Raw genomic sequence first — 9,078 nt, 5'->3', positions numbered from 1 at the left:
AAATGGGTTTGAGTGCATGTTACTGTCTTGGCCACTGTCCCCTACTCAGAGTCTCTCTCTGACCTTTAATCACAAACAGCTCACCTCTATTTTACTCTACTCTATGTTACCAATCAATTTCTCTCACCTCAATTTGTTGGTTGATTTATTTTTTTTAAAGATTTATTTATTTATTTGACAGAGATTGAGATTACAAGTAGGCAGACAGGTAGGCAGAGAGAGAGGAGGAAGCAGGCTCCCTGCTGAGCAGAGAGCCCGATGTGGGGCTCAATCCCAGGACCCTGAAATCACGACCTGAGCTGAAGGCAGAGGCTTTAAGCCACTGAGCCACCCAGGTGTCCCGGTTGATTTACTTTTTGCATTTTGTTTAGACTTTCTTATCTACTAGAATGCAAATGCCTTGTGGGCAGAGATCTTACCAATCTTTTTCACTGTTACGACCTCAGGACTTAGAGCAGTGCCAGGAATATGGTAAATAATTTTTAAAACATCTGTTGACTAATTGAATGAGTACAAGAAAAATATCTGTCTTGTTCCCTCTTGCTAGTAATATTGGTAACTATTCTTGCCTATCATGCAGGAATGATAGAATGGCAGGGTTCCGTTCTCCCACAGAGATTAATGGTCCTTTTAAAGAGAGTACATAATGTTTAGAAGTAAATGCTCTGGAATCAGAGTCCCTCAATTCAAACCCCAAGGTCACTGCTTATTAGCTAAGTAATCTTGAGCAACCTGCTCAATCTCTCTAAACCCTAGTTTTTGTCAAAAAATGTAATAGTATCCACATCCCAGGATTATTGTGAGGATAAATGAGATAATATATACAAAGTGCTCAGTACCACACTATTGTTAATGGCTCAGTTATAAAGTATGATTATTATTACTCACCGCTACACACTCAGTGCCTGGTTGAGAACATTGCATGAACAAGCACTCAATATATATTGGTTGAATAAATGAACAAATGAATAAGTGAAAAACCTTCTCTCATAGCTATTGCCTCTAATAAAAACAAGAACAATCTTTACTGGACCTTCAGTCCATGAAAGACCTTACCTGCTGATGTTCAGCTCTTGTAAGTTTCTTTTATGCATAACAATAGTGGACAAGCCCCAGGGAACACCCAGTCTTTTGAAAACCATCTGGCAATGTTTGTACACTTGAACAAAAGCAGCAGATCTCATTCTCTTCCCTCACAATTTTTTAAATTTTCTTTTTTTTTTTAGTTTTGAGATGTAATTGACACACCTCACTGTATACGTTTAAGGTATACAGCAAAATGGTGTGACTTACATATACTGTGAAATGATTACTATAATAATTGAATCAGCATTTATCATCTCATACAAATATAATAAAAAGAGAAAGTAAAAAAAAAAAAAAAGAAAGAAAAGAGGAAAAATTTTTTTTCCTTGTGATGAGAACTCAGAATTGACTCTCCTTGTAACTTTCACATACGTAGGTCATATAGCTGGATATCATGCTCTACCTTCCAACCCTAGCACTTATTTATAATTGGAATTTTTACCATCATCCTACAATTCCCTCTCCCCTAACTCTTCTGGTAAACACAAACCTGATCTCTTTTTCTAGGAGTTTGTTTTTTTTTGTTTTCCCAACACCATTTATCTTGTCAATTCCACATGTAAATAAGATCATATTACATTTATTTCTTTCTGACTTATTTCATTAAGCATCAATGTCCTGGATGTCCATCTATGTTGCCACAAATGGCAGAATTTTGTCTTTTTTAATGGCTGAATTTTACAGATATATATATAAATATACTGATACCACAGCTTCTTTCTCGACTTATCTGTCAGTGGACACTTAGGTTGTTTCCATGGCTTTGCGATTATAAATAATGCTGCTATAAACACGGGGGCGCAGATATCTTTTCAAGTTAGTGTTTTCATTTCCTTTGGACTTATGCCCAAAAGTGGCAGTTCTATTTCTAATTTTTTGAGGATCCTCCATTCTGTTTTTCATAGTAGCTGCACCAGTTTACAACCATCAACAGTGCAAAAGGATTCCCTTTCTTCCACATCCTTGCCAGCATTTATTTCTTATCTTTTTCATAGTGACCAACCTAACAGGCATAAGATGATATCATGTTGTGGTTTTGTTTTTGTTTTTGTTTTTGTTTTAATTTCTTTTTTATTTTTTATAAACATATATTTTTATCCCCAGGGGTACAGGTCTGTGAATCGCCAGGTTTACACACTTCACAGCACTCACCATAGTGCATACCCTCCCCAATGTCCATAACACCACCCCCCTCTCCCAATGCCCCTCCACCAACAACCCTCAGTTTCTTTTGTGAGATTAAGAGTCACTTATGGTTTGTCTCCCTCCCAATCCCATCTTGTTTCATTTATTCTTCTCCTACCCCCTTAACCCCCCAAGTTGTCTCTCCACTTCCTCATATCAGGGAGATCATATGATAGTTGTCTTTCTCCTATTGACTTATTTCGCTAAGTATGATACCCTCTAGTTCCATCCACATCGTCGCAAATGGCAAGATTTCATTTCCTTTGATGGCTGCATAGTATTCTATTATGTATATATACCACATCTTCTTTATCCATTCGTCTGTGGATGGACATCCAGGTTCTTTCCATAGTTTGGCTATTGTAGACATTGCTGCTATAAACATTCGGGTGCACGTGCCCCTTCGGATCACTACATTTGTATCTTTAGGATAAATACCCAGTAGTGCAATTGCTGGGTCATAGGGTCATTCTATTTTCAACATTTTGAGGAACCTCCATGCTGTTTTCCAGAGTGGTTGCACCAGCCTGCATTCCCACCAACAGTGTAGGAGGGTTCCCCTTTCTCCTCATCCTCGCCAGCATCTGTCATTTCCTGACTTGTTAATTTTAGCCATTCTGACTGGTGTGAGGTGATACCTCATTGTGGTTTTGATTTGTATTTCCCTGATGCTGAGTGATATGGAGCACTTTTTCATGTGTCTGTTGGCCATCTGGATGTCTTCCTTGCAGAAATGTCTGTTCATGTCTTCTGCCCATTTCTTGATTGGATTATTTGTTCTTTGGGTGTTGAGTTTGCTAAGTTCTTTATAGATTTTGGACACTAGCCCTTTATCTGATATGTCATTTGCAAATATCTTCTCCCATTCTGTCAGTTGTCTTTTGGTTTGGTTAACTGTTTCCTTTGCTGTGCAAAAGCTTTTGATCTTGATAAAGTCCCAATAGTTCATTTTTGCCCTTGCTTCCCTTGCCTTTGGCGATGTCCCTAGGAAGATGTTGCTGTGGCTGAGGTCGAAGAGGTTGCTGCCTGTGTTCTCCTCAAGGATTTTGATGGATTCCTTTCTCACATTGAGGTCCTTCATCCATTTTGAGTCTATTTTCGTGTGTGGTGTAAGGAAACGGTCCAATTTCATTCTTCTGCATGTGGCTGTCCAATTTTCCCAACACCATTTATTGAAGAGGCTGTCTTTTTTCCATTGGACATTCTTTCCTGCTTTGTCGAAGATTAGTTGACCATAGAGTTGAGGGTCTATTTCTGGGCTCTCTATTCTGTTCCATTGATCTATGTGTCAGGTTTTGTGCCAGTACCATGCTGTCTTGATGATGACAGCTTTGTAATAGAGCTTGAAGTCCGGAATTGTGATGCCACCAACTTTGGCTTTCTTTTTCAATATTCCTTTGGCTATTCGAGGTCTTTTTGATTCCATATAAATTTTAGGATTATTTGTTCCATTTCTTTGAAAAAAAATGGATGGTTTCGGTAGGAATTGCATTAAATGTGTAGATTGCTTTAGGTAGCATAGACATTTTCACAATATTTATTCTTCCAATCCAGGAGCATGGAACATTTTTCCATTTCTTTGTGTCTTCCTCAATTTCTTTCATGAGTACTTTATAGTTTTCTGAGTATAGATACTTAGCCTCTTTGGTTAGGTTTATTCCTAGGTATCTTATAGTTTTGGGTGCAATTGTAAATGGGATTGACTCCTTAATTTCTCTTTCTTCTGTCTTGTTGTTGGTGTAGAGAAATGCAACTGATTTCTGTGCGTTGATTTTATATCCTGACACTTTACTGAATTCCTGTACAAGTTCTAGCAGTTTTGGAGTGGAGTCTTTTGGGTTTTCCACATATAGTATCATACCATCTGCAAAGAGTGATAGTTTGACTTCTTCTTTGCTGATTTGGATGCCTTTAATTTCCTTTTGTTGTCTGATTGCTGAGGCTAGGACTTCTAGTACTATGTTGAATAGCAGTGGTGATAATGGACATCCCTGCCATTTTCCTGACCTTAGTGGAAAAGATTTCAGTTTTTCTCCATTGAGAATGATATTTGTGGTGGGTTTTTCATAGATGGCTTTGATAATATTGAGGTATGTGCCCTCTATCCCTACACTTTGAAGAGTTTTGATCAGGAAGGGATGCTGTACTTTGTCAAATGCTTTTTCAGAATCTATGGAGAGTATCATATGGTACTTGTTCTTTCTTTTATTAATGTGTTGTATCACATTGATTGATTTGAGGATGTTGAACCAACCTTGCAGCCCTGGAATAAATCCCACTTGGTCGTGGTGAATAATCCTTTTAATGTACTGTTGAATCCTATTGGCTAGTATTTTGGTGAGAATTTTTGCATCTGTGTTCATCAAGGATATTGGTCTGTAGTTCTCTTTTTTGATGGGATCCTTGTCTGGTTTTGGGATCAAGGTGATGCTGGCCTCATAAAATGAGTTTGGAAGTTTTCCTTCCATTTCTATTTTTGGAACAGTTTCAGGATAATAGGAATTAGTTCTTCTTTCAATGTTTGGTGGAATTCTCCCGGGAAGCCTTCTGGCCCTGGGCTTTTGTTTGTTTGGAGATTTTTGATGACTGTTTCAATCTCCTTACTGGTTATGGGTCTGTTCAGGTTTCCTATTTCTTCCTGGTTCAGTTGTGGTAGTTTATAGGTCTCTAGGAATGCATCCATTTCTTCCAGATTGTCAAATTTGTTGGTGTAGAGTTGCTCATAATATGTTCTTATAATTGTCTGTATTTCTTTGGTGTTAGTTGTGATCTCTCCTCTTTGATTCATGATTTTATTTATTTGGGTCCTTTCTCTTTTCTTTTTGATAAGTCTGGCCAGGGGTTTATCAATCTTATTAATTCTTTCAAAGAGCCAGCTCCTAGTTTCGTTGATTTGTTCTATTGTTTCTTTGGTTTCTATTTCATTGATTTCTGCTCTGATCTTTATGATTTCTCTTCTCCTGCTGGGTTTAGGGTTTCTTTCTTGTTCTTTCTCCAGCTCCTTTAGGTGTGGGGTTAGGTTGTGTACTTGAGACCTTTCTTGTTTCTTGAGAAAGGCTTGTTCCGTTATATATTTTCCTCTCAGGACTGCCTTTGTTGTGTCCCACAGATTTTGAACCGTTGTGTTTTCATTATCATTTGTTTCCATGAGTTTTTTCAATTCTTCTTTAATTTCCTGGTTGACCCATTCATTCTTTAGAAGGATGCTGTTTAGTCTCCATGTATTTGGGTTCTTTCCAAATTTCTTCTTGTGGTTGAGTTCTAGCTTCAGAGCATTGTGGTCTGAAAATACTCAGGGAATGATCCCAATCTTTTGATACTGGTTGAGACCTGATTTAGGACCGAGGATGTGATTTATTCTGGAGAATATTCCATTTGCACTAGAGAAGAATGTGTATTCTGTTGCTTTGGAATGAAATGTTCTGAATATATCTGTGATCTGTCCATCTGGTCCAGTGTGTCATTTAAGGCCTTTATTTCCTTGTTGATCTTTTGCTTGGATGATCTGTCCATTTCAGTGAGGGGAGTGTTAAAGTCCCCTACTATTATTGTATTATTGTTGATGTGCTTCTTTGATTTTGTTATTAATTGGTTTATATAGTTGGCTGCTCCCATGTTAGGGGCATAGATATTTAAAATTGTTAGATCTTCTTGTTGGACAGACCCTTTCAGTATGATATAGTGTCCTTCCTCATCTCTTATTATAGTCTTTAGCTTAAAATCTAATTGATCTGATATAAGGATTGTCACCCTTGCTTTCTTCTGATGTCCATTAGCATGATAAATTCTTTTCCACCCCCTCACTTTAAATCTGAAGGTGTCTTCGGGTCTAAAACGCATTTAGTGTAGGCAACATATTGATGGGTTTTGTTTTTTTATCCATTCTGATACCCTGTGTCTTTTGATTGGGGCATTTAGCCCATTAACATTCAGGGTAACTATTGAGAGATATGAATTTAGTGCCATTGTATTGTCTGTAAGGTGACTGTTATTGTATATTGTCTCTGTTCCTTTCTGATCTAGTACTTTTAGGCTCTCTCTTTGCTTAGAGGACCCCCTTCAATATTTCTTGTAGAGCTGGTTTGGTGTTTGAAAATTCTTTCAGTTTTTGTTTGTCCTGGAAGCTTTTAATCTCTCCTTCTATTTTCAATGATAGCCTAGCTGGATATAGTATTCTTGGCTGCATGTTTTTCTCGTTTAGTGCTCTGAATATATCATGCCAGCTCTTTCTGGCCTGCCAGGTCTCTGTGGATAAATCTGCTGCCAATCTAATATTTTTACCATTGTATGTTACAGACTTCTTTTCCCGGGCTGCTTTCAGGATTTTCTTTTTGTCACTAAGACTTGTAAATTTTACTATTAAGTGACGGGGTGTGGACCTATTCTTGTTGATTTTGAGGGGGGTTCTCTGCACCTCCTGGATTTTGATACTTGTTCCCTTTGCCATATTAGGGAAATTCTCTCCAATAATTCTCTCCAATATACCTTCTGCTCCCCTCTCTCTTTCTTCTTCTTCTGGAATCCCAATTATTCTAATATTGTTTCATCTTATGGTGTCCCTTATCTCTCGAATTCTCCCCTCATGGTCCAGTAGCTGTTTGTCCCTCTTTTGCTCAGCTTCTTTATTCTCTGTCATTTGGTCTTCTATATTGCTAATTCTTCTGCCTTATTTATCCTAGCAGTGAGAGCCTCCATTTTTGATTGCACCTTTTTAATAGCTTTTTTGATTTCAACTTGGTTAGATTTTAGTTCTTTTATTTCTCCAGAAAGGGTTTTTTTTAATCTCCCGAGAGGGTTTCTCTAATATTTTCCATGCCTTTTTTGAGCCCGGGTAGAACCTTGAGAATTGTCATTCTGAACTCTAGATCTGACATATTACCAATGTCTGTATTGATTAGGTTCCTAGCCTTCAGTACTGCCTCTTGTTCTTTTTTTTGTGGTGAATTTTTCTGCTCTGTCATTTTGTCCAGATAAGAGTATATGAAGGAGCAAGTAAAATACTAAAAGGGTGGCAACAACCCCAGGAAAATACACTTTAACCAAATCAGAAGAGATCCCAAATCGTGGGGGGAAGAAAGGTGATTAAAAAGAGGTTCAGCAAAAAAAAAAAAAAAAAAAAAAAAAAAAAAGATATAGAGGAATACAGAGTAAGAATATATTTCTCCACAGTTGAATGTGAGTCCAGTCTCTAGAATCAAGCATTGTTAACAATTTCTTGTGTTTGTTTCCAGAAATTATCTATGCATGAATAAGCCTAGATTTGCTTATTTTTGTTACAAAAATATGGACTCTTATATGAAAACTGTTCTGCCACATGCACTACCCTTCTTTTAAAAAAAAAAAAAAAACAATAAACAACTTTATTGTTGATTAGGATGAGTGGAGATGGGAGGGAGGAGGACTTGTTTGCCTTTCCTGGCATTGATTTTCCTAAGTGAGAACTCCAGCTTCTTGCCCTCCAGCACATGGCCATCTGCCTCCAGGCTGGCCTGGTCTTCTGGGGATGCACGCGAGAAGCCTACCCTGCTGGAACTTCTCCAGAAGATGCTGTATGGGCATTCTTTGATCTTTCATTCTATTTCTTCTTCACTTCTTCAATCATTTTCTGTTTAAAATCTCTTCCTCCTCAAGTGTTGGCTTGGCCTCTTTGTGTCCTAGGGGCAGTGCAAGGTTGGGGTAGTGTGCTGTCAAGGAGCATGACATAGTTCTTCACAGGGTCTTGGCCAAGCAGTCCATTGACGAATGCATTGTAGACAACATCAATGACCCTTGTTTTGCACATACAACACTTGGAGCCTCAGAAGAAGTGCCCCACATCCGGCCTCCAGGCACAGTATTCTTGTTACCTCCCCAGACTCAGATTGTGTGTGTCAGGGGCAGAGGGTCAGGGCCCCATCCCCGCTCAAAATTCTGCTTCTGATGGTAGTAGTTTCTTTGGCCTTCAGTCTTGCTTGTGTCAGTTGTCCCAGAATATGACCATTGCTCACAGCTGGCTGGAAAGAAAGCTATCCTGTGCTTTTTTTGGTTAACAATCTTTTGTTGTTTTTCCTCAACAATGCATTTCCCATGCCTTTTATTGCCTGCCTGATATTCCATTATATCAATATGCTGTTATTTATTTCTGGTGGTAAGTTTTTTTTATCTAGTTTTACTGAGATAGAATTCACATATCCATTTAAAGTAGAAACTCATCCATTTAAAGTAGAAAATTCAATGTTTTTTAGTATGTTTAGTATGTGTACAGAGTGTATCCATCATCATAGTTTTAGAACAATTTTCTTGCCTGCACAAGAAACCTCATATCCCTAGCCATCATCTCTCACTTCCTCTACTTTTCCCCAGCTCCTGCCAATAATGAATCTACTCTCTCTTTATAAACTTGCCTGTTGTGGATGTCTCATATAAATAGAATAATACATTTCACTTAGCTTTCTGTTTTCAAGGTTCATTCAAGTTGTAGCAGGTATCAAACATACTATTATTTATTAATTGGGCTCTTTTTTTTAAGATTTTGAGTGATTTTTCTAACTACTCTCTAAAAAGTTAAGTCATGTTATGTAATTTTTAAATGTACATCACACTATCTTTATTAGCATTTAAAAATCAGGAATGAAAAGAATCTTTTCATGTGTTTTCTGGATGTTAGTATTTCTTTCTCTCTCTCCCTCTCTCTCTTTTTTTTTTTTTTTTTTATGAAATTGCTGCAGGAGCACTTTGCCCATTTTATACAGGATTTTTTTTCCATTTTATTTTATTTTATTTTATTTCTTTTCAGTGTTCCAAAATTGTTTATGTACCATATCCAGT

General features: G+C 37.6%; 1 pseudogene; it reads right to left on the bottom strand.

Moving 5' to 3' along the window:
- Positions 1-7,631: 7,631 nt before the first annotated feature.
- Positions 7,632-8,367, bottom strand: LOC116866030 (annotated as a pseudogene).
- Positions 8,368-9,078: the final 711 nt, after the last annotated feature.

The sequence above is a fragment of the Lontra canadensis genome, unplaced genomic scaffold (genome assembly GCF_010015895.1).
Source record: "Lontra canadensis isolate GAN:19392208 unplaced genomic scaffold, GSC_riverotter_1.0 scaffold9, whole genome shotgun sequence".
Taxonomy (NCBI): domain Eukaryota; kingdom Metazoa; phylum Chordata; class Mammalia; order Carnivora; family Mustelidae; genus Lontra; species Lontra canadensis.
The sequence above is the reverse complement of the archived record's forward strand: the minus strand, read 5'-3'. Positions and strand labels throughout refer to the sequence as shown.